The following is a 27,185-nucleotide window of genomic DNA, read 5'->3' on the forward strand; positions in this document are numbered from 1 at the left end:
GTTGTGATGAGAGTAGACTCTGGAATGTAAGGCAATGTTGTCCATTTCAGATGAAACCACATGCATTACACACACACACTTGATAACCATATGATTATTTTATTATTTGCCAAGTTGCTGGGCTTTTACATTTGGATTGTGCATAAACTAGCATTTTTAACCAGTAGATGGCAGTAGCTGCCTACTTTGCATCAAATACATAAACTTGCTGGTGCTGATAATAGAACATAGATCTGGAAACAGGAGGAGCAAAACAAGTGGCTCTGCACGAAGAGCATAATAAATTGCTTCAACAAAGCTTTGTCAGTTTATTCAGGGCTAAGTTTTTTTTTTTAATTTTACTCAACTTCACATTGTTAGGATATGTTTATGCTGTTAAACATACCGCTTCCACTCCCCAAACAGTTTACTGTGCAAGCAGTTCGCAGTTTGTATAATCGTAGTCTTGTACATTAATTTAATTTCAAGCAAGATGATCATGGAATGAAAGACGGCATCTTCAGTGGTCCACGTGAAAGCTGGAAAGAACAATTGGGAAGGTACAGTTAGTTAGGATCACTAGGGCTGGACCAAGTTACTATTTATTATATTAAAAGTAATTTAAAAAAATAATTATACATTTAGGGTTAGGGGTTACAGAAACGCCTCACCACACTATTCACAACTGCCCCTATAACAGCACGAATATTAGGCAGTCTGACTCTAGACGGAAGAGGAAAGAAATTCATACAATGGGTTATTTCAAGTTCTGATTCAACAGACCAACAGCAGGGACAAGGACTCAGATACAGAGATCTCTATATTAGGCCTGACAAAATCATTACATAAATCAATTAGTTTAGATGATCACAATTCATTTGCATAATCAGCATTTCCATGCTGAAAAAAATAATGTCAAACATTTTCATTGAGCTTGTAGATCGGCTATTTCCACTGTCTTTAAACAAATATAGCCTGTAGTCACTAAATATGTCAACAATTGTTTTTTGTATATTTAGGTTATTTGTCATATCTGCCCTGTGCAACTTCAAAGCCTAAAAGCCAAACAGAAATGTAAATGTTGAGCGGCGCTAGCCCCTCCTATGCCCAGCTTTCCGTGTTTGTGTGAACACAAACATTGGCATAGCGATGATGTGATTGGCTGAGCAAAGTACATATTGAAGATGAGTGAGGGCAGAAAAGTGAAGACGCCAAAAGTGATTGGCCGGAATGGCTTTGATTGGCTGATCATGGAATGTGATGTATGATGGAACGCCCCTCACCTCACTTAATTCGCAATTATTTGAGCGACAATCACTACAAATGTCATAAACATGACAGACCTACTCTTTTGTACACCAGTCTGTTCTGCTTTTAAACCAAAATCGGTAAACCGGAGGATATGTTCTTGTTCCTGTCTGCTTCTGTGATTTGTGTCCTGTAATGTACAGTATCTTTTTGTAATGTATTGTCTGTCTGTCTTGTCTGTATCTTGAACGGTGACGTCATGGACGCAAAACTAATTTCAGTGCAAGCTGACAAAGTTACTGTATATCGTATATGGGCATAAAGGAACATGGAGATTAGACTGACACATTTCCATTATGGGCAAATAAACCCTGGATCACCAGTGACATCGAGGTACTTCTGAACTTCTCCGCTGCCTATTACAGTGGACGAGGTTAGGAAGGAGCTGGGGAGGCAGTTTAAACAACACAGCCATTGTGGCGCGTGACAAGGATGGGCAGGAGGAGGAATACAGGGACCTGACGAAGGCCTTTGGGGAATGGAGCGACAGGAACTGCTCGCTACAGATACCAACATTTTAGGCAGTAGGCTATCGTCAGCTTTTCCTGATACTGGCAGTGAATACCAGTGGTGGACAGTAATGATGGACATTTACTTAAGTATACTTGGCATAAACTCACTGTCATCATTGCATGCCATTCAGCCCTCAGGACCTTCACTTCATCACTTACACTACCTGAGAACACACAACATTTTTGCAGACACACATACATAGTTACACAGTACAGGGTTTGGGAGCCATTGTCTTAAGAGTTGCAAACAACACAGATACATGGTGGGCTTGTGTGTGGACTGACCGTGAGCGGCTAGCCGCAATTTGCAACTCTAGATTTTTTTATAATGGGATGAATCTAGAGTTGCAATACCCTCCATTGACTCCCCACTCATCATTTTGCGTTTGCGATCTGCTTGTCTTAAACGACGTTAAACTCACCAACATTGCAGCTGTAGTCCAAGCTTGAATTATTCTCTTTCAATCTGCAAAGCTTGTTTTTCATAAAAATCCCCCGTAGACATGTTATGAGCTACTTTCTGTCAAGAAGAAGAAATGTTGGAGTTTGGAAGCGCTCGTTTTTATTAAGGGGTCGCGCTGCTGCCTCCTGCATTATGTGCAAATGTGAAACAGATGCATGCAGGGACGTTCAGTGACTTACGACGAGCGCTTCCTAACTCCAGCACTTAGAAAAAGAATCACTTGCACAGAATTTCTTGACAGAAAGTAGCTCATAACATGTCTACGGGGGACTTTTATGAAAAACAAGCTTTGCAGATTGAAAGAGAATAATTCAAGCTTGGACTACAGCTGCAATGTTGGTGAGTTTAACGTCGTTTAAGACAAGCAGATCGCAAACGCAAAATGATGAGTGGGGAGTCAATGGAGGGTATTGCAACTCTAGATTCATCCCATTATAAAAAAATCTAGAGTTGCAAATTGCGGCTAGTGAGCGGCATATATCTTGATTTCAGCATTCGTGCCACTACGGCGAAGCACCTTCAGTCTGTTCCAGGACCCCACGATCACAGTGACTTCATAATCATGATTTATTTGTCTTCCTGTCTCCCTACATTGTTTTTTGTGATGAAATTGAAATGTGTTATTTTTCATGTCATGTTTATGAATTGAATACATAGGAACTGAATGGAAACAAGAACGCAAGGTGCCATCCTTGTTTGACTATACTCTGTTGTTGTTTACATTTCGGTCTAATAAAGTATTCACTATTCAATCAATCCTGTCAAGGACCCCCAAATTAACCCATAGTCAGCTGTCCGATTGTGGGTCGTTCCAATGGTCTGATGCTCAGGCCTGTCAAAATTACCACATACTCACCGGATAACAATCAAGCTAATCTACAACCAACGGTTTGGGAGACAAATATGCGTGTACACACACACATATGTATCTATCCGGGGGGAGGAGATAGCGTCGTCAGGTGGATGGGGGATAATGGAGGCGAGTCTAGAAACTATACCTGTTCACAATCAGGGGACCTATAGGTAATGGGAGAATTAGAATCTGTTACTTGTAGTAGGAGTAGGTCTGAGGCTGCGTACACACCTAAAGAACAAATGTTTGGTCCGTGTGCGATGCCTGATTGCTATTTGATTGCTGCTCCAATTCATTTTCAATGGGAGTCACGTCGTTTGATCGGACAAACCTGTCCGATGTGGGGGCGGAGGGCACAACAAACACATCGGACACCTTGTAGTCAAAACAGCCAACGAACAGGGTGGGACTTTAGATCGGACAGAAGGGTGGTTTTTAACCGCCAACTAATAGGAGAGAACTTCCGTTCTTGACAGCACTGGGTGGGGTTTAGGCTGTAGTCTTCTGAGTTACGTGACACAGACTATTATATCGCTTGTTTGTATGTCTTCTTTTGGCTACGGCCGTGCGTAACTTGGAGAGTCCAAGGTGCGCACGGCTGTCTCCAGTGAGTGAGTCAGTCTGGTACTAAGTTCTATTCTATATACAGAAATACAGGACGATAGCCAAAATAGCCGTCGGGCCTCGGCAGTTGTGAGGCTGCATTAATAATTAGTTCTAAAAGCATGTCTTTTTTACGGGGATCACTATTGATTTTAATAGTAGACGCATATATGTCTATGAGTAGCCTAGAGTAGAAATGTAATGGCAGCGTACGAGGTTCACATGCGCAAATATAACAGATGTACAAGTTATCGACACGAATGGTACTTACGGTATGGTACACGATGTAAGCTTGTAGATCTGTTTATTTTAAGCATGCGCCACCGCCACCACGCAAAGTTATGACGCGCGCACATGTGGGGGGAGAGACCCGATATATTTTATAGCTCTATGGGAGAGACGCAGACAGAGAAATATTTAAAATCATCCTGTCTCGCTCTAGCGCACGGCCGCACGCATAAAGAGCCAATGGAGGAAATGTTAAATAAGCTACACAGGTGGTCCTAAATGATTAATTGATTACATTACTATAGCAAAAGACGTGATATCTAGGTCAACTGCAGCGGAGCTGTTCTGACTTGAAGCTTAACTGACCACCAAGGCTTCAAGTTTAAACCATAAGATGACATGGAAATGCCCGTCGATTTGATGCGCAGAAATAACATAAGCCTATATCGAATCGGGTTAAGGTGCACACATGGAAGAAAAGTCCTTTTTATCGGGATTCGGGGATACTTTGTTGTAGGCTATAGCCTACGTCTCCGGTGAATTATTGTATGCATCAGCAGCAAGCACATTATTGTTAAAACACCTGCTCCTCTGTTCATCTGTTGTCTTATTTGGCTAATAAAATAATTATTAAGAAGTAATGCAATTGCAAGTTGTTGCTGCAATCATGATTCATGTTACTTCTCTCTGTGTGTGACTGAAGGTTGCGCCCAAAAAATGTACAGTGATTTCCCGCACCCCCTCTTTTTCCCTCCATCGTGAAATGAGCTCTTTTCTTTTTTTCACTATTTGGTTCGCTTAACATGTGTCATTATTTGTTTACATATTTGGTACGCTTTACAAAGTCCAGTGCGAACACCAAACGGACCAAAATCAAAATGCAAATATTTGGTCCTTGGTCCTTGAACCTTCTACTGCCTCGACAACCTACCGCTAGCTGCAGTCAAGAAAACTACACTGAACATATGTGCATCTATTTCCGCGTGTCGTAGCACCGCCCAAATCGCGCAAAGCATTGTGGGACATAGAGGCATCAAATCATAAAAATGTAATCAATGCTTTGCGCGATTTGGGCGGTGCTACATACGCGGAAATAGATGCACATATGTTCAGTGTAGTTTTCTTGACTGCAGCAGCAGCTAGCGGTAGTTTGTCGAGGCCGTTTTTCACACTCAAAGTTCACTTAGAAGGTCCGGATCAAGGACCAAGGACCAATATTTGCATTTTGATTTTGGTCCGTTTGGTGTTCACACTGGACTTTGTAAAGCGTACCAAATATGTAAACAAATGACACGTGGACATGTTAAGCGAACCAAATAGTGAAAAAAAGAAAAGAGGTCATTTTGCGACGGAGGGAAAAATAACATGAGGGGGTGCGGGAAATCACTGTCTACAATTTTTGGGCGCAACCTTCAGTCACACAGAGAGAAGAACAGCAACATGAATCATGATTGCAGCAACAACTTGAAATTGCATTAATTCTTAATAATTATTTTATTAGCCAAATAAGACAACAGATGAACAGAGGAGCAGGTGTTTGAACAATAATGTGCTTGCTGCTGGTGCATACAATTCACCGGATCGAGACGTATAGCCTACAACAAACTAACAAAGTATCCCCGAATCCCGATAAAAAGGACTTTTCTTCCATGTGTGCACCTTAACCTGATTCGATATAGGCCTATGTTATTTCTGCGCATCAAATCGACGGGCATTTCCATGTCATCTTATGGTTTAAACTTGAAGCCGTGCTGGTCAGTTAAGCTTCAAGTCAGAACAGCTCCGCTGCAGTTGAGTTGACCTATATCACGTCTTTTGCTATAGTGATGTAATCAATTAATCATTTAGGACCACCTGTGTAGCTTATTTAACATTTGCTCCATTGGCTCTTTATGCGTGCGGCCGTGCGCTAGAGCGAGACAGGATGATTTTAAATATTTCTCTGTCTGCGTCTCTCCCATAGAGCTATAAAATATATCGGGTCTCTCCCCCCACATGTGCGCGCGTCATAACTTTGCGTGGTGGCGGTGGCGCATGCTTAAAATAAACAGATCTACAAGCTTACATCGTGTACCATACCGTAAGTACCATTCGTGTCGATAACTTGTACATCTGTTATATTTGCGCATGTGAACCTCGTACGCTGCCATTACATTTCTACTCTAGGCTACTCATAGACATATATGCGTCTACTATTAAAATCAATAGCGATCCCCGTAAAAATGACATGCTTTTAGAACTAATTATTAATGCAGCCTCACAACTGCCGAGGCCCGACGGCTATTTTGGCTATCGTCCTGTATTTCTGTATATAGAATAGAACTTAATGCCAGACTGGACTCACTCACTGGAGACAGCCGTGCGCAACTTGGACTCTCCAAGTTACGCACGGCCGTAGCCAAAAGAAGACATACAAACAAGCGATATAATAGTCTGTGTCACGTAACTCAGAAGACTACAGCCTAAACCCCACCCAGTGCTGTCAAGAACGGAAGTTCTCTCCTATTAGTTGGCGGTTAAAAACCACCCTTCTGTCCGATCTGAAGTCCCACCCTGTTCGTTGGCAAGGTGTCCGATGTGTTTGTTGTGCCCTCCGCCCCCACATCGGACAGGTTTGTCCGATCAAACGACGTGACTCCCATTGAAAATGAATTGGAGCAGCAATCAAATAGCAATCAGGCATCGCACACGGACCAAACATTTGTTCTTTAGGTGTGTACGCAGCCTGAGCCTGTTTCGTAGGTGGATGGAGAGAGGAGGCATGATAGTGTTGTCTTCCAATCTGTTCCTAATACATAATAGGGGACATATAGGTGATATGCGAAGTGGAAATAAGTCTAAAAACATGTCAATAGTGGATAGAGAGAGGGGGCATTGTGTAGTAATCTATAAATCCATTTCTAATACGTAATAGGGGACATATAGGTGATGTGAAAAAGTAGGAGTGAGTCGAAGACTGTGTTGTAAGTGGATGGAGAGAGGGGGCATTATAGGTTAATCTTTGAATCCATTATCTCGTTCGCAATAGAGGACATCTCAGTGATCCGTGAGAGTGAGTCTAAAATCTAATTCTTATCACCATACGGGGGCATACAGGTGATAGGAGAGAATTGAAGTGAATCTAGAATCTATTCCATTTCACAATCGGGAGACCTATAGGCGATGAGAAATAAGTCTAAGCTCATGCCATTAGTGTTTATCTAAGAATCTGTTACTTGTTCACCAGAGGGGACATATAGGTGATGGGGAAGAATGGGAGTAGGTCTAAGCCTGTGTTATAAGTAAATGGAGAGAGGAAGGTTATAGGAGAGGGAATCATACTAAGGTGACATATACAAGGGAAGTGGTAAGGTTAAGATAATGCAGGGATGGTGAAGGGGAAGAATACAGAGATAGTGAATCAGTCTGAGGCAAGGAGGTAAATAAGTAAATAGAAAAGAGTTATTAATTGAGTGGAACGATAGAGACATGAGGTAGATAAATAAATAAATAAATAATAATGAATAAATAATGTGAGGTAAATAAGCTCATGGCGTAAGACAATCATATCTCCATGTATGTGTAGTAAATGAGATCCGTAGACTAAGTCAGGATATGTGCGTGTGAGAGAGATTACCTTCTCAGAGCGCTCGTCACGGAGAAGACACACAACCCAACTACCATGTCTTCATACCTACGTGTGAGAGGAATGGTAGCATTACCTAGCAGTGGATGGAACTGATGGGGGTAGTGTAGGTCCGAAGAGGTGATTGTTCCAGAGTTTCCAAACTCTACATCCCGTCTCTCTCAACCAGGGAATGTGGCCTGCTTGGGCCTTCAGATCCGCCACGGGGAGTCGGGGGATATGGGGACGTTTGGCGTAGCATAAGTTAAGGTCAATGAGGGTTTGTTTCGTGGCAGTGGGGAGGCCTTCGGGGATGGTGATAAGAATTTTCTAGTTGCGAACCTCCATAGCCGGTCGACTGCTACTTCCAGGGCTTCGGGCGAGCAGTCGCGCCTAGCGTCGGGACCGAAATATAGGACTACTTGTAGAACTCTATTGTACGTCTTCCGTACAATCAAGCTAATCTACAACCAACTAATGTCAGCCGTACAAAACCGTACACAACTGGCAACACTGCAAACCAGCGCTACAGGCTAATTTGCCGGGGGAAAATAAATGTTTTGTCGGCCGACTGGTTTGTGATGATTAAAAATTCTAGTCTGTTGCAATCTGACAGTTATCTGAACTGACTGTTTGGTGTGAAGTCACCTGACTTTCTGCTTAAGTCAGCTCCTCGTGACACTGGCCGGTAAAATCACCAAAGTCATAATTGAAAGGATCATGCTGACCCTGTACCTTTTAGTAAAATTAAGTCTCAAGAGTGTGACTTAGGCCAAAATAGGCAATTTTATGGCCTAACTAACATTGTTTTGTGACCGACCACGAATTGTGTTTATAGCTATCTAGCTATATATCTCGTGTTGTGTTTATAGCAGACTCCTCACTCAAATGTGCACTTGCAGTTTGGGCAACTCGAAAGCAAACTCCACATGGCCCAACATTGTATTTACCTTAACCAGCCTTGCTGCCTTTGCATGTGTTCTTCATATACCTCTTCTCTATCACCCGGCGGGGTGATAATCCGAATTCTAATTGGTCCCTGCCAATACGGCCCTCTTAACCAGTGTTCTTCATATACGATTCGTCTATTATTTCCCTTGGTGAGAACCTGAATTCTGATTGGTCCACCTGAGTAAACGCCATCATCCCTGATCCCTGCCAAGGCCTGCCTCGCCAGTCCTGTGAGTGTTAGGAACAGTGGTTAGAGAGTCATGTCGTTGAAATTAAAAGGCTTTAGAACCACTGATCTAGGAATAAAGAAAAACAATAGTAGTTAGAGTGCAGCTCCAAGTTAGTAAAATAATAACGTAAATAGTACAGTAAGACAAACCCCCCTCTTAGGGTTAGGCGTTGGGCTGACAACCCCACCCTGTAAAAGGTTTTTGTTACGGAAACTACTTACTATAAATCATTTGTGCAACATCAACTGTAGCATTCAAAATATTACTGTAAATAAGACTGCGGCGCGTGTGCTGACAGGAACCTGAAGAAGAGATCATATAACTCCAATGGCCTCTACACTGTCTCCCGGTTAAATACAGAATAGCGTTAAAAATCCTCCTCCTCACCTACAAAGCTCTCAATGGTCAGGCACCACAATATCTCAAAGAACTCATCCTAATAGAACACCAGTGCGTTCACAGTATGCAAAAATGCTTACTGTCCCAGAAATATCAAAAGTTACAATAGGAGGCAGGGCGTTCAGGTCCCAGGCACCTCAGCTGTGGAACCTCCCGGCTTCGGTCCGTGGGGCTGACACGCTCAGCACATTTAAGACTAGATTGAAAACCTTTCTCTACGACAGAGACTATAGCTAGACTTGTCTTCAGTACTCGGTCACCCGACAAATAAAAATCACACCTGTGTGTGTGTGTGTGTGTGTGTGTGTGTGTGTGTGTGTGTGTGTGTGTGTGAACTGAGTGGTGCAACTCCCCTCTCCCCCTGCCACCCCCCACCCCCCCCCCCCCCCCCCCCTCTCTCTCACTCAAAAAGGGTAAGAACTGAGTAAGCGGAACCTTCTACAACCTTTGTTGTGCGTCTGCTAAATGCCTAAATTGTACATTGTGTGTGTGTGGGATTGTCTGCTTGTAATAAACACTGTATAGGCTCCAGTAAGGCCTGCCACTAACTCAACATCCGGGGAGCCACTCCCCGGAGTCTCTTTTCATCTTCCACTTCGCAGTTCCGTGGACCTCCTAATATGAACTCCCAACTGACTGCCGAGTGTGACCGTGGACCAGGCCTCTTCATGGAGCCCATCAGAAGTGTGACCGTGGACCCGGCCTCTTCATGGAGCCCATCAGAAGTGTGACCGTGGACCCGGCCTCTTCATGGAGCCCATCAGAAGTGTGACCGTGGACCCGGCCTCCTCATAGAGCACGACCTGGACCTGACGTGGACAAGGCCCCTCCACGGAGCCCACCAAAAGTGACCGTGGACCCGGCCTCCTCACAGAGCACGACCATAGACTGCTATCATATTACTAATTTACTACACTATATATCTTAATATTCTTATACATTATATATTATTATCCGACAACATTGCTATACCATATTATATTGTCTTACACTACCACATTCATTATTGTTATTGTTATTGCTACCACTTTGCCTGCATCTCTTTCCCTGTCTCTTTCTTCCTAATCTAATATTAACCCATTAAAACCAGGAAAGCATCTGTCATTTTAGATTTGAGCTAAACATTATTTTATACTTGGACCACAAAATTACAAGCTAATAGTGTGTCACTCCGTGCCACACTATGAGATTGTAGATCTATTTTTTGAAAAACCGTGAAAATGTGTAAATCTTTGAAAATATATAATTTTAAAGTGAATATTTTAAACTAAACTATTTGCTTCTGGGGGTCGCTGGAACAACATATTTTGAGATGGGAGTCTGCGGCTAAATACATATAATTTTGGGGGTCTTTGACATGAAAACCACAGCCACTGATATAGCAACATACATTTTTCAGAAAACTGTTAGGATTTAGAATACATTTGTAGTCAGCCTCTGGTCTCAATGGGTTAATCAGGTATCTCAACAGATACCTGATGATGGTCAGTTGGACTGAAACATTGTAGCCTAATAAAATACATTTGCTGTTAGTACAAATTTGTTCTGTCAACAATCAACATTTACGAGCCGTTTCGACCGGAAATCAACCGATAATTCCCAGTAGGTTACTTATTACGCCGATCTTATTACGCCGATCGGACCTACTGCATGTAGTCTGGAGCCTACTGGCTGTGATTGGCGTTGATGACACGTTAACCGATCTTATCGGTCTACTGGACATGCTGGGAGCCTACGGAAAATGACAAGCCTCCTCATAGCCTCCCCTAAACTTAACCGCAAGCATGTCGCAGCGGGTCCTAATATTAACGCATGTTCGCCAACCTTAATCCTGTCAGGTTTTTTTTATCAATCGGCAGAGCATGCCCATACTCGTCAAACAATCGTACTGATCCTAAGTGATTACTGCGGTCTTGTCTATTGATAACAATCGAAACGGGTGCATATACTCACACCAAAGCGACCCAACAGATGATACACTAGACTAGACCTGAGCACTTACTAAATGGTTTTCAATCCTGCGGATCTTATTGATATCGGATGCGATTTCAATTCCATCCTTTGTCATGCGGGAGTCCACACCAAGGACGACTACTCCCTGCAGAGGTTAAGGACAATGATACTGATTAATTTTTTGGGGGTACCCAGATGATTACCGTAGGTTAACCCATTTTGGGCGGGAACCCCTTTTGGTGTTAGCATTATGTTATGCTTTAGCTATTGAAAAATAGCAGATCTACAAGCTCATAGCGCGCCACCGAGTGGTGCGCTACGAGCTTGTAGGTCTGCTATTTTTGAAAAATCGAAGAACCACTGACATAGAAACATAGCTTTTTCAGGAAACTGTCAGGATGTAGAATTCAAAAGGGGATCTCTGATAATGACATCAAAGAAAAGGACCAGCACACTGTCAGGAACTTGCAAAAACATGTTGCTCTAACCCTAACCCAATCTGTGCCAGGAACGTTTTAAGCAGTAAAACCCACTGTTTTTGTTTATATATATATTTGTAATTGTTTTAATCTGATGTGCACACGATGTGCACATGGATGCTCCCACAGTTATTTATTCTTTCATTTCACAGTGGTGGCCATTGCTTAGCTCTTTTATAATAAGATAATGAAGAGCGTATAGATTTAACATTTGTAAAACATTCAAATATTGGTAAAGTAGGGTACTACTGGCCAATCTGGACTGGAGCACAAGGTCCGATCTGGGTGGGCATTGCCCCCTGTAGAGCAGCCAATAGGGACTTTAAGCAATGATGGTTTTCAGGATGGCTCCACTAGGCGGAAGTACAGCTGCTATGACGTAATCGCCGTAGCAGTCAATCGTTAAGCAAACAGCCATCGGCGACGGGTTCCCACCCCTTTTTGGTTTCCATGGTGATGCGTCTATGCAGCACGCGTGTGTGTCTGACACTGGGTGTGTGTGCGTCTGCATGTTCACTATAATAAACATTACCAAACCGGCTATCAGTGGCACACATAATGAGCTACGTGGCCTACTCAAACTATGCTGGTAACAAACCAAAGCTAACAGCTGATCGACTGATGTTGACGAATGCGTGTAGAAGGCTACTGAAACGTTTTGAAGGCAAAAGCTTGCTACAAGTTATGACTTCTCTGAAGGGGCAGAGCTCACGGCAGAGCTTGTATTCAACAGGATCTGCTAAGATTTGTAAGTTTGTGAAAGTGAATTCATTTAGACTAAAGTGTAATTAGCAGAGCTCATACATGCAAACAACACGTCCAAAGTACTAAAAACGTTGTAGACACTACATGAAAGGGTAGTTTCTGCCGTAGTAGGAAGGGTTGCGGCGGATGTACTGTATGCGCTCATGCAAAACACTGTTTAAATGGCTTAAGCATCTAACTTGCAACATTGTTTTTAATTGTGTGATTTTAATTGCTTGTACACTTACCCTACCAATTTCATAGGACATGCCTTTACAAAAATATATTTTTTTCACATTTATTAGTTTGATATATATTTTAGGAGTGAATACATGTTGATGGAAATAAAATTCCGGCGACCCCAAGGATCGTATTAATGGATAAAAATAAATTATATCTATTCTGTAATGCTAATTAGAAAGGACTGTAAATATATATATCTTCAATAACCCAGCAGGGAGACCAAATACCGTGCTGTATTTACCTTAAAAATGAGTGAGTAGCCCTTTAAATCTTGAATGACAGTCACTCTACCATAAAAAATAGAAGGATACCTTAAAAACGAATTGGAGACAGACTAAATAAAGTTCTGAGAGGAAGTTTAAGGTTTTAACTGTAATTTTTAGTAGGTAATAAAGTCAATTTACATAGAGAATGTGCTACATGGTTCAGATAATAATAATAATAGTACAATACATCACTATAATTTAGAGTATTCAATTGTTCCAATATGGATCCGAACTGAACCTGAACTCCTCTTCACAGTATGTTCCTGGCTTATACTGCAGATCACGTCAGATGTTGATAAACGTTCATTGGCTGAATAGATAGTTCATTTCCGCAATATCCACGGTGGTGCTGGTTGTCGAGCACTCATTGGACCAGCACATGGATGATGAGACTGGTATCGTGACATCTTCCTTGGTTCCGACATTGATGGCCATAGACCGGGAAAGCACAGAGGCTGGCGTTGCCAGGCAACCTGTTGATAACATTCTTTCCCTGCCGTCTGTGAACTCTTCAACAGAGAAATGGCCTGCTATCTACTTTCTCACTAGGCATCAAGGTCAAATACATGTAGTGTCAAATCAAAATAGACCTCTCAGTATGCGACCTAACTTGACTGGGGACAGACAGTATGGAGACCGAATAAGGAGTCAACAAGATATTAAATCTTAATGTGGCCTCAGGAAATCCATAATATAAATATAATAAAATAATATAAAGGATAATATAGGGCTGAGATGATTAGGCACGTGGATGGTGACATGACATAAATAGGATAAGGAGAACAACCCGGAGTAAACAGGCAGTAGGCTAAGAGTAAAATGATGATAAAAGGGCAAGATGACCAAATATGACCTATATGGAACACGGTCTGGGCCCAAGTTCTATATGTGTTGAGCAACAGAATATGATGGAGTGGCCAACTTGACATGACGTGTAAACAACATGTCAGAATTTATCTATCACATGTTTAGATGCTTGTGACAATGAAAAGGAAGGGATGTCCGCACACTGTTTCACTGCTCCCAGGGAAATGTCTTTATTGGAACAACGTTTCGACCCGTGTGGGTCTTCGTCAGGTATGATACCTGACGAAGACCCACATGGGTCGAAAGTTCGAAACGTTCCAATAAAGATACTTGTAGCAGGTGACCTGGTCCAATCCTCTGTTGCATGTATGGTACCCATATCAGCAGGAGCTGGCCTGTCCATGGTGGTAAAAATGTAAATGACATACAATCACATTTGGTCTCTCTCTTTGGTATGAAAATGCATTCTTACCAGTACAAAGAGCCTGGACACTGTGTGGCCTAGGATATCCTCCTCTGACCGGAAGAAATATGATGACCTGTCAACAGTAGGCTACCTGACAAAACAAAAATACAACCAGAACCACATGTTGTGTTATTCACACAAGTCGTTATGTTGGGAGATATAAAACAAGTTAATGAAATAAGCAGTAGATGGCGCTATTTTGCCAGTAAAGTGTAAATAAAAAGAATATTATGACGAGGGACTCAATGGACGCAATGACCGTATGTAGGGTACCGTATCATTCACTCCACTGACTCCCCATCACATGTTTTTTTCTTTTCCAACTGTTCAAAAGGATATAATGCTAGTTCAATGCTTTCTAATTAGGGTAACAGGTAGCCTATACGGTCGCCCCTCTACCTAGCTGTAAATAATAATAATAATAATAACAAAATTCATGTTGGTGATTATATAAAATGTTTTATCATATTAATTTATCATTGTTAAGTTCACTCTGTATATCCACGGCCCGGGCATATGATGATGCCATTACAAAACATGGGCTACATGGAAGAAATGTGTTCAATAAAACGAAATTAACTGCTAGAAGGTCCTAAATTAACTTAATTAAGCAGTCACCGTCTTAATTGTGTCATGTTATTCTTTCTTAATTTTACAGTAGTATAGAGATCGACTACTATACAATTAAATAAATCTGTATACGATAATATTCAGATTTCAGAGAGGGAGGGAAATACTATAAATTAACTGTTAACTACATTAAACATTTTGCGGAGGCGAGTTGGTAGGCTAAAGGGGCGAGTCGTTTGGTATATTCCTAATTAGAAACCTTTTCCGCACGTGGCCATTTGCGCATTTCACCGATATAGAGCCAAAATCCACGCCCTTCAAGTGTTTTTGCGAAAAATTGAGACTTATATAAGCATTTTGAGGAGTTTCATTCAGGAATTACAAGTGCATAGGCCTACTGCGCAAAACCATGGCTTAATTAATGGAAACATGACTAGGCTGACGAAGGCACACATAGGCCGAAACGCAATGGCTTGTTTGTTTACATATAAAACACAGAATAACATAAATTACTTACAGTATAGGTTATATACAAGTAAGACGCGCAAACGCGGGAAGCGAACGCAGCTCGTAAATTGCAATAACAACAATTAGAATAAATTACGTACTTTTTAAGGTTTTTTTTAAGTTAAGTTTTTTTAAATTAAATGTTTTTTCAAGTTTTTTTTTAGTGTGTGTATGTGTGCGTGCGTGCGTGTTTCTTTTTTATTTTATTTTTTAAAAGTTTTTTGTTTAAGTTTTTTTTTAAGTTAAGTTTTTTTTTAAGTTAAGTTTTTTGTGTGCGTGCGTTTTTCCTTTTTAAGTTTTTTTTTAAGTTGAGTTTTTTTTTAAGTTACGTTTTTTTTTAAGTTAAGTTTTTTGTGTGTGTGAGTTTTTCGTTTTTAAGTTTATTTTTTAAGTTAAGTTTTTTTTTAAGTTAAGTTTTTTTTTAAGTTAAGTTTTTTGTGTGTGCGTTTTTCCTTTTTACTTTTTTTTTTTAAGTTAAGTTTTTTTTTAAGTGAAGTTTTTTTTTAAGTTAAGTTTTTTGTGTGTGTGCGTTTTTCCTTTTTACTTTTTTTTTTTAAGTTTAAGTTTTTTTTTTAAGTTACGTTTTTTTTTAAGTTAAGTTTTTTTTTAAGTTAAGTTTTTTGTGTGTGTGTGTGTGTGTGTGTGTGTGTGCGTGCGTGCATGTGTGTGTGTGTGTGTTTTTGTGTGTGATACAGCTGCGCCCTCTGGTGGTGGGCGGGTGGTGTTACAGCGTGACACACAGACACACACACACACACACAGACAGACGTGATCTGCTGGGTCTCATAGTAAATGCTCACTGCGTTCGCAACCAGAAAATACCTTTTAATGGATGCTTGTTGCTGGGGAAAATAAATACTGCCAGTGCTGCGCGTTGTGCTGTTCGCTGAACTCTGAACTGCAGAAAGGGACTTTTTTTCTCTCAGGTGCAACTTGTGCAAGTAATCCATAATTAATCAACTGAAATGAAGCGAATTGGCCCCTACTATAAGATTGGCCCCAATGGCTCGTGGTGCATGGGCGGAGAATGACGTCACTCATTAAATAGATCCTTGAAAAAAGTATTGCGAGGCTCTATCTGCAATAAGTCCACAAGTGTTACATAAATATGTAGATAACAGATAAGGGAAGGCTCGAAGTCCAATTTGTTGGAAATATTTAAGATATAACCAATTTGTTGCATATAAAATGCAGAAGGGACAATTAATGATTCACTAATGATATAAAAGACTGTATAACTGAATTACTGAGCTGCACAGAGCTATAACTGTAAAAATACTAGAAAGTAATCAAAGAGTACCAATAAATACTCAGCACCACAATGGTAAAAAAAATGGTTACCAAACCTTTTAGATGACAAAGTTAACAATTAGCTTTAACAGGATTATCATCAATATCCAAATGTTAATCTGAGCAGGAAATACTCTTTTAGAAAAATACCTTAAGTACCCAATTAAAAAGATGAGTCCACCAGAAGAATGATTGTCCAGTCAGAGCAGAATATGGTTTGGTCAATTCATTTTCAGATCAGAGAGACAGAACAGATACCCACATACAGCCAAATTACAAAATCTCTCCCTGTGCAACAAAATGCACAGGGTTCTCTCTCCCGGACACATCATGTTCCAGGCATTAATACTGTAGATCACGTCAGTTGTTGATAAACTTTCATTGGCTGAATAGACAGTTAATTTCCGCACTATGCCACGCTGGCGCTGGTTGTCGAGCGCTCATTGGACCAGCACATGGATGATGAGACTGGTATCATGACAGCTTCCTTGGTTCCGTCATTGAGGGCCATAAACCGGGAAAGCACAGAGGCTGGCGTTGCTATGGCAACCTGAAGATAACATTCTTTCCCTGCTAGCTGTGAACTCTTTAACAGAGAAATGCTCCTATCTACTTTCTCACTAGGCACCAAGGTCAACTACAGGCAGTCTCATATCAAAATAGACCTCTCAGTATGCGAGTTAACTTTGACTGGGGACAGACAGTGAATCTGAACTTGGCGTCAGGCAACCCATAATATAAGTATGATAAAATAATAAAGGATAATATAGGTCTGAGATAATTAGGCATGTGGATGGTGACATGACATAAATAGGATAAGGAGAACAACCCGGAGTAAACAGGCAGTAGGCTATGAGTAAACTGATGATAAAAGGGCAAGATGACAAAATATGACCTATAAGGAACACGGTCTGGGCCAAAGGGAACATTTAGACAATTCCATCCACCAAACTAACAGATCTACCATAACTCAAAATTATCTATCAACAATAATAAAGACAAGCATGCATGCACACAATATCACCATAAAGTTAACCAGCTATTACAAATGAATCAGTCTGTCGTGACTTTTGTATTTTTTTCATTGTATCTTGGATCCCAAATCGACACTGTAAAATCCTCAGTGTTAACTTAACGCAGGTCCGTTTGGTTCCATTCGTATACCCTCTCAGAGTTGGACCCCCTTTTGGTCCCCCCGGGCCTGATGTTGAGAACCAGTGTGATTGACAGCGTACCTGACACTGTATGCCAGAGGTGCTGAATCTGCACACATCTGGAAATATTAGAATGATTAGGAGCTATATTATTGTCCCCATGGCCTGCTTACAGACAACTGTATCAACACATAATGTAATGTAATGTCTCTACAGAGAGGTATACAGCAACAACCCTGCATGTGAATGGCATTTATAGATCCATCTGACTGTATGCACTATGCTCTTTCTCTCTCTCTCTCTCTCTCTCTCTCTGTCTCTCTCTCTCTCTCTCTCTCTCTGTCTCTCTCTCTCTCTCTCTCTCTCTGCATCTGTCAGATGTCAAATTATCACGTCATCTCGAGTCAGATAAGCATAAATCTGCATTTAGCAGAACTGACACGTTTCTCCCCAGCCTTCTAAAACATATACAAAATATATCTAAAATAATAAAACTTGATTTAGCGTCTGGGGGGATGTCAAAACAAAACCTTGTTGGCCCACCACGCTGTAATGGACACAAGGACTCAACAGTGTGTTCTGAGCAGCAGCTTGTGGTCGCGGTGGGATCCTGGAGGTGATTCAGGGTTAGCTGGGCCACCAACAGCGCTGGAAGAAGTACTCGGATGATTTACTTAAGTAAAAGTAATACCAACAATATAAAAAAGAATACTCTGTAAACAGGTAAACAGCCTATATTCATACTTTTATGAGTAAGAGCCAAGAGCAGGCAAGTATTGGCATAGAAATACAGGTAGCTACAGTACTATACATATTTCAGAAATTGTCAAACATTTAAAAATAATTCTGATCTAAAGCTCACAACTAATCCCGAAGCGACACTTTGTGAGCTTGTGGTTCATATCTGAAGTATAAACCTAAATCTGCAAGGTAACTCTAATGCTGTCAAATAATTGTAGTGCAGTAAATGGTACAGAAATTTCCTCTAAGATGAAAAGTTATACTAAATACCGGTACTCAAGTACAGTGAAAGTACCTCCCTATGGAGACACAAGTGTCTCCTTTGTGTCTCCATAGGGAACCACTGTTTCTCATCAAATTATTGGCTTAGGAATGTGACAAAAACAAAACCATATCCATGAATACAAGGACTGGATCCGGAATGCATCGATCATGATCAGTGTACCCGGCCCCGAGCCAGCCTTAGTCTGCGAAGAGAAAAGCCTGGTCACAACCTAAGGCAGAGATTGCCGGAAGTGACGGGCCGGAACATCCGTCAGATGTATTTCCCCCGGATACGATATGTTTCGACCAATCACATCACAGAGAATGTAAACAGATTTGTAAAGCGTCAACGTCATTTCCAAAATCCTGCTACTCCCGCCAAATTCCAGCAATGCACTCTACAGCGTAGGTCCTGCCCAGCGTGCCCGGCCCCTGGCTTCAACATCCTCTTGCCTGTCACGCCAAAACCTTGTATCTCATTAATTCAACGTATGTTCTTTTGTAGTATAAGTCCTACTACATCACATCATACAGTGTCAGTAGCTAAAGTTTAAGTGGTTAAGAGTGTTTCTACATTGCATCTAATATTGATACTTTTACTTAAGTAAAACATTTCAATACTTTTTACACCACAGTTTTTTCCCCGCTGAAAAGTAACAGTTTTGGACATAGAAGGTTTCCACCCGACAGCGACTACAGAGATATTATGATATATGGCTTGTTTGGCATTTGGCTTGGATCTGGACCACAACACTGCTTGGTTATGGATCTGGACCACAACACTGCTTGGTTATGGATCTGGACCACAACACTGCTTGGTTATGGATCTGGACCACAACACTGCTTGGTTATGGATCTGGACCACAACACTACTTGGTTATGGATCTGGACCACAACACTGCTTGGTTATGGATCTGGACCACAACACTGCTTGGTTATGCCCAGTGCTGGAAAGTAACTACACATTTACTCAAGTACTGTGTAGTCTACATAAGTAGGCTACAATTTTGATTTCAAATTTTGAGGTAGCCTACGTTTTGAGGGGCGCTAGCCCCTCTATATGCACAGCTTTGTGTGTGTGTGTGTGTGTGTGTGTGTGTGTGTGTGTGTGTGTGTGTGTGTGTGATGATTTGATTGGCGTAATGATGTATGATTATAAGAGTGCCCCTCACTTCTCACAAGTGTGATTTGAGTGTGTGTGAGTTTTTATTATCAAGTATTTTCAAAATGTTGTACGCTTTACTCTTGTACAATTATTTGTAGACTAAGGAAACAAGTCTCCAGGACTTTTTTTGTGTTATCCTTTTAGCCTACAGTAAATGACTCCCTTGTGCTGTTCACATTTCTGACTATTAAAGTAGGCTATTCAATCAATACATTTGACAGCTTATTGTTGCTTTGCATATTTCATACATTGTATGATGATATATTCTTATATATATATATATTCTTATACAGTACAAACGTACAGTTAGGCAATATGCAACATTGAAGTGATGTATTGATTCATTACTAATTGCAATATGATTGTGGGCCATTCTGCATAAATGAATACTTTAACGTTAGGTGCTATAAGTATATGTTTAGGCCTTGGAACTTGTAACAGAGTATTAACACATTGTGGTAGTGCTACCTTTAGCCCATAAGTAAAAATAAATGTAGTACTTATTCGCCCACCACTGGTTATGGCCCAATTTATACATTGTCCGACACCGCCGTATGACGACGAAGTATAAATCAGACATTTTGTCTTTGATATATGGCTTGTTTGGCGTTTGGTTTGGATCTGGAACATTCCGCTGGGGTTAGTCTATTTGTGAGCTTTGGAGTCGATACATTAAATAATACCCCAAGAAATGGACACACCAATATATTGCACCCTCTGCAGTTTTACCAGCCAGGGAAAATATACACAGGGGTGGGGGTGGGGGCTTGTCTCCAGGGAGTCTGAGGTGAGATGATGATGATGACTGTGTTCCAGTTTAGGTCTGGACTGGGCCTGACCTGCTCTGACATTTTATGTCTCCTAGGATACAGTGAGTGGTTCCCAAATGTTTTAGCTCGAGACCAGAAGCTGATTAGCAGCAGTCAACGAGAGCCAAAAGAGAAATTTGATTGTGAAAATAGCCGATCTACAAGCTCACACAGGCCCACATGACATTCTCACTTATGCATTCCTTCCAAATCCTTATAATGTCTGTCCGTCTGTCTGTCTGTATATATGCATGCCTGTCTGCCCCCTCTCCCTCCATCTCTCTACAATTGCAGAAATGACAGACTCTGAACCCCCCAGAGGCAGTGATAGATGTGAAAATGTTTCTTTCAAACATAAACAGGGCCTAGTGTTTTCAGCTGTAGCAGTGTCACCCAGAGAAAGATGTACAGACCACCGCTACAGGCCAACAGGGACCACTTTCCCCCTCTCCTATTTTTACTACTTCCATTCTATTCCCTGTCCGACCATTCAGCTTTATGTGAGGACAGATCACTCCAGCCCTCACAAGATGTTCTCCCTCACCCCCCAAAAATGTCTTTCTCTACTCGTACAGGTGCTTCGGTCAAATACAGAGATTTTCACCCCTTTTCATGTCAAGGACCCCAGATTGATATTGTTGCTGTCGGGCAGAAACCTCCGATCTCCATATTTTTATACTTTTTGTGTTTTTTAGTCAAATGTATGCCCCACTTGATTCATACTACAGCGTTACACAAAAGTAGCAGATCTACAAGCTTGGAATGCAGCATGAAGTGATGTTTTTTTTTAGCTTGTAGATCTGCTATTTTTGCTGTTTTTGAATTTGAATCCTGAAAAGTAACAGTTTTGGCCATATGAGGTTTCCCCCCTAAAATCATTATTTAGAAAACAAGTTTGAAAACCGCATGCTTTAACAGTAAGACACAAGACTGTCTGCTGTATCGTCCAGCTGTACTCTGTCCTAAGTGATTTTGCAGCCCTTCGCTGGACTTATCGTGCATTTAGAATACTTGGACCACTTCAAACCAACAAAGCATCCGTTCCCTCGGGTGTCTGGCCCTTTGGTCTGGCCTCATGCACGGTCACTTTTAAAAGCTTGAAAAACTCTACTATTGAACCAAACCACGACTCACAGACGGCACCAGACTGGTGGAATCTTCATATAAGTCCATCAAAGACATATATTATGCAAAGTGGAGTAACTATAAATACATTTACTCAAGTATAGTCCAGTTGTTCTCAACCTGTGGGTCAGGACCCCTAGGGGATACCCCTACATGATTTTGACAATGACAATAAAAATTTGTAATAGCCTACCTAAAACTTAACTGCATCAGAAGTATAACAAACTATACTATAAAAACTTGTCAAACATTGGACAAATTATATATCAAGAGTCAAACAAAATGTAATGCCTCAACTCCTATACAATTCCAAGTGTGTGTGTGTGTGTGTGTGTGTGTGTGTGTGTGTGTGTGTGTGTGTGTGTGTGTGTGTGTGTGTGTGTGTGTGTGTGTGTGCGTGCAAAGTATTCATTCTATCAAGCAGCAATACAATAATGCAGAATTACTCTGTTACAAGAGTAATTCACGCACACTCTGTGTGTGTGTGTGTGTGTGTGTGTGTGTGTGTGTGTGTGTGTGTGTGTGTGTGTGTGTGTGTGTGTGTGTGTGTGTGTGTGTGTGTGTGTGTGTGTGTGTGTGTGTGTACAGTGACAATTCAAATGTGTAATAGCCTATACCTAATTCAAATATGATTATTTAATTTAACCTGCAGGTCACAGCCTAAAAAGGTTGAGAACCATTGAGGCCTATACCTTTTTCTTTTCTTTTTTTTTAGTAGGCCGCCCTCCATTATATTTCAAAGACAAATATTGTTCTTTCGACTCCACGTTTAGGAAGGGACCCCTTCCTAAATCCTAAATTCCCTATAATGAAATAAACTAGTAAAGAATAAATAACCTGTTGAAATGAAATCCAGAAAATGCAATGGGGTCAAAACCAGTTATAAACTGCCTGGCTTATTTATACCACTAGGTGGAGGTGTTCTGTAGGTAATACACTGTAAGACCTTTAACCTATGCCTTAAACACGTATGCTGTCTAATTAAGCGTAATTACACGCCGTAGACTAGTGTGTCAGTCACAGTCAGTCACACAGAAGAGCCGATCTACAAGCTCACAGGTTAGCCTACTCTATCATGGCAGTGCAATGCAGCTATGACTCAGCTCTTCAAGGCGAGGTCGGCTATTTTCGATGCGCAGCTAAGTATAAATCAGGCGTGACGTTTTCACGGTGTGTAAAAATGCGTCAAAAAGCTTGATTCTCCATTCATTCACACTCTGTGGCTATGCTGCTGCGCTCTCTTTCCATAAACGCCATAAATAGAGGTCACGTTAGCTACGTTACTGCCAGCATGCACGCACGCGTGCGTGCGCGCACACACACACACACACACACACACACACACACACACACACACACACACGCACACGCAGCGCGCCAATTAGGTGTGTGTGTGTGTGTGTGTGTGTGTGTGTGTGTGTGTGTGTGTGTGTGTGTGTGTGTGTGTGTGTGTGTGTGTGTGTGTGTGTGCGTCTTTCTTTTTCTTTCTTTCTTTTGTAGGCCTATCTATCATGTTCGTTTTGCGTGTGTGGGAAATCAGATTATAGAAGAAGAGTGGAGTGCTCCACGCATGACTTTGTGTGAATTGCAATCATGGTGAAAAATGGAGAGTTTTTGTGCAGAATGTTGAACACCTTGCAAGTTGAGACCGAGCTCTCTGAGAGACCCCCTATGCATTCCATCAGTCCACACTCTGCACATCCTCAGTGCTTTATTTAACTCAGAGGGTGTACACTGTGAATGAGAATGGGGTCCATTTGGTTCCATTGTGTAGGCTACGTCCTCGGAGATACAGATCCGTGACGGTGGGTCCACATATAAAAAATACCCGCCATTAGCGCCATATATAAATGAATCCTCTATTAAATAGCCATTTGTTTTAATGTGTTTTTTTAAGAATAAGAAAGAACCCGTATTTGTCATATAGCCGTTTGCTGAATTTAATTTAATTGAAATATACACAGTTTGCAGAATGACAGTACATTTCAAGCACAAACTCAATACAAAGACTGTTAACTGTGAGTGGACGACCCAATAAAGCATTACACTTGTTTACAAGAGGGTCCACCTTGTAATCTGGGATTCAGATTTTACGGGGGCCAGTTTCGAATTGCAGCCGTCCGTAGGTGCCCTTTGAGAGTGGTTTTGAAGGAGTCAAGGGATTCGCATGTCTTAATGACTGTTGGTAGGGCGTTCCACATTTTGGTGGCATGAGCGAAAAGCATTTAGTCCCTTGTTTGTGCTGAATCTGGTTTGTACATTCGTTGCACTCCCTCTGGTGTTGTGGGTGTGGACTTCGTTAACATTAAGGAAGTATTTAGACAGGTGGGTATCTTTGGTGGTGTATCGAATCTTGTGGACCAGACCCATTGCAAGATGCTGTACTCTGCTAATGCCGTTATAAATAAATATCTTATCATCAGGTGTGCGTGCGTGCGTGCGTGCGTGCGTGCGTGCGTGCGTGCGTCTGCGCGTGCGAAGTATTCATTCTATCAGTACAAGCAGCAATACAATAATGCAGAATTACTCTGTTACAAGCCTCATTTCTGAGTTCCACTGGTTCTCAAACATTTTCATGTCAAGGACCCCCCACAATTATCTGGCTGTGGAGAAAAAATTTGCATGGTTGCTACGGTCATCCAGTTCACCCGGGTGTGATTTAATTACGTCAGAAATTATTTTGAACATAGCAACCATGCTCATTTTTTCTGCACAAAAAAGCCAGTTGTAGGAGTGGTTTACACCACTCAAAAATAGCAGATATACAAGCTCACAGCTTCTATGAGCTTGTCTGCTATTTTTTGAACAGCCACATTGAGAACCACTTCTGTGTTCAGACAGACAGACAGACAGACAGACAGACAGACAGACAGACAGACAGACAGACAGACCTATATGCTATATATATCCTGCTGCAAGTGAAATTCAGTTGTCATGGCAGCACAACAGTATGAAACACAGAACATATACAGACAGGGGTATAAACTAAGACACAACAGTATGAAACACAGAACATATACAGACAGGGGTATAAACTAAGACACAACAGTATGAAACACAGAACATACAGACAGGGGTATAAACTAAGACACAACAGTATGAAACACAGAACATATACAGACAGGGGTATAAACTAAGACACAATAGTAAATAGTACAATATGATTTGCAATCATAAACCTTATACTCTTGTTTTACACAGAGGTGCAGCATACAGTATGTCTTTGTATGCTCGAGGACTGTCTAGAACTGTGTAGAAGTTTGTCTTGTGATTGCGTAGCGATGATTTCCAAATATGTTTTCCATCATATTTCATCCAAAAATCATGACTATTTTGCACATAAACAGGGAGCGAACAATAATGAACAACTCCCGTTTAATGTGTAATATTAGCCTCGATATGTAGTTTTCAGCCGCCTGCCGTTGTCAAGGTGAAATGTGATGTCACACAAAGGTCAAAAAATGCTTGTGTTGAATCCCACGTGCACGTTTTGGCAAAGAGGTTTGTTGTAGATGGAACATAGAGCAGACCAATTATACAGAGCCCAAGGTCAATTTGAAGTATTGAAGGTTTAAGAGATTACATCTGAAAATGTGTTTCAAACATTTTGAAAAATCTTGAAGAGTCGTGAAACATTTGGAATATATTATTATGGCACAACATATGCAAATACCCTTCATATCAATTCATGTTGACATACACATGTTCAAGAACAACACTGTAATAGAGGGAGTGCATGCAGTTTTGACAGGGTTTATCACCTCCATCGAGAGGTATTTTATGCCAGCCCCTACGTCTCAGGATAGATTATCAGTCTGTCCCACCATGCTTACAAACAGAATGATGCAGGTAGGGTGTTTTCTCACCTCTGTCTGAGAAAAAGCAAGCAGCCAGAGAGAGGAGAGGAGGGTGCATTTATGTCAGAACTTGAGTGAGTCCATAATGCGGGTTGTATCTATATCACACATCGCCCTCATATGCAGCTCTTGCTCTTTAACATACTATGGGTAGCTTAAGTGTGTTTAGAGTCTAGACCATGCAGGAGAAAATGCTTTACGTGACTAAATTCCACTTCCATACAAAGCAGGTCTACCGGTACTCCCTTATACTATTTAATATTAGGATATAATACTTTTTTGGGTGATTACCAATACCTATTACACGCCAATGCCCATGTGTCATATTCATAGTTTCACAATAATACCACCAGTCTCTGCGTCGTTGTTATTTTTGCTATTTTCAGCATACAACCAAGCATAACATGACTTTTAGTTCTACTGGAACTTTATTTTTTATTTTTAGGGGGCTGTTGTTCTCAAGGTTCACGGTTGTACTTTATTGGTACATCTTGTGAACAGGTACGTAAGAGTAAAACCTATTTTTGTTTAGCTTAGGCCTGTGCAGATGTTGTTGATCTGCCTATATACAGTACCTGTCAGTTGGTCAGGTATAGTGACTTGACACATTCAAGATGGCACCCACCCACGAATTTGCATACTAAGGTGTGAGGTTTGCAAGCCCTAAATTGCTGGCCAATGAACAGCCTCTGTTGGGGAACTATAGGAGGTTGAGTGTCTGAACTAAAAGCTTTGAACCCTGAATTATCCGACTGAAGAAATCTGCAGCCATGTTGAGGGTCCAGTGTTGAGGGTCAGGAGGTCAGATGTCATGACCATTAGATGCACCACCTGCGCGGCGGTTCGTCGGGAAGTCACATAGTATCCAGTCGCACATGCTCGGATAGCACGTGCGGGGGCTAAAAGAAAATGTAAGCAGAGTTTCTGTTTTATTTTTACAGAAGGCATGAGCTCACCGTTATTCCATTATGATGTCATAAATGTCAGTTCTCCACCCATGATGTGTTGAGTTATTATGGCCTGCTGCAGGTCTGCAGTGGGAGCCAACGCATCCCCGTGGGCCAGTGAGCGCAACGCTAGCTAGTCCAGCCACTTTGATCCTGGTTACACAAACATGGCCCCCGGTCTCTACAGGTCCGACGATCACACCCGCATGGCCGCATCTATCGACGCCAAACGCAGAGTGGTCAGTCACTGCCTGCATGTCAGAAGGACTGCTAGCCAAAACAATAGGGCGAATATTCCCATGGTGCCACGTCACCACCCCTTCAGATCTGCTTGCTGTCCTGAATTGCACTCACAGACAAGCACACACACACGCACGCACGCACCCACGCACGCAAGCACGCACGCACGCACGCACGCACGCACGCACGCACGCACGCACGCACGCACACACGCACGCACGCACGCACGCACGCACGCACACACGCACACACGCACATACACACACGCACATACACACACGCACACGCACGCGCGTGCGTTTGTATTACTGTACTTGAGAGAATCAACATTTTAGGACGGCATTGAAAATAACTGAAAATAGCTGATCTACAAGCACACAACGCGCTTGTTGACAACTTAAATTGGGGAAACTCTTGAACTCACCCCT

This window comes from Electrona antarctica (genome assembly GCF_951216825.1).
Source record: "Electrona antarctica genome assembly, chromosome: 17".
In the NCBI taxonomy this organism is placed as follows: domain Eukaryota; kingdom Metazoa; phylum Chordata; class Actinopteri; order Myctophiformes; family Myctophidae; genus Electrona; species Electrona antarctica.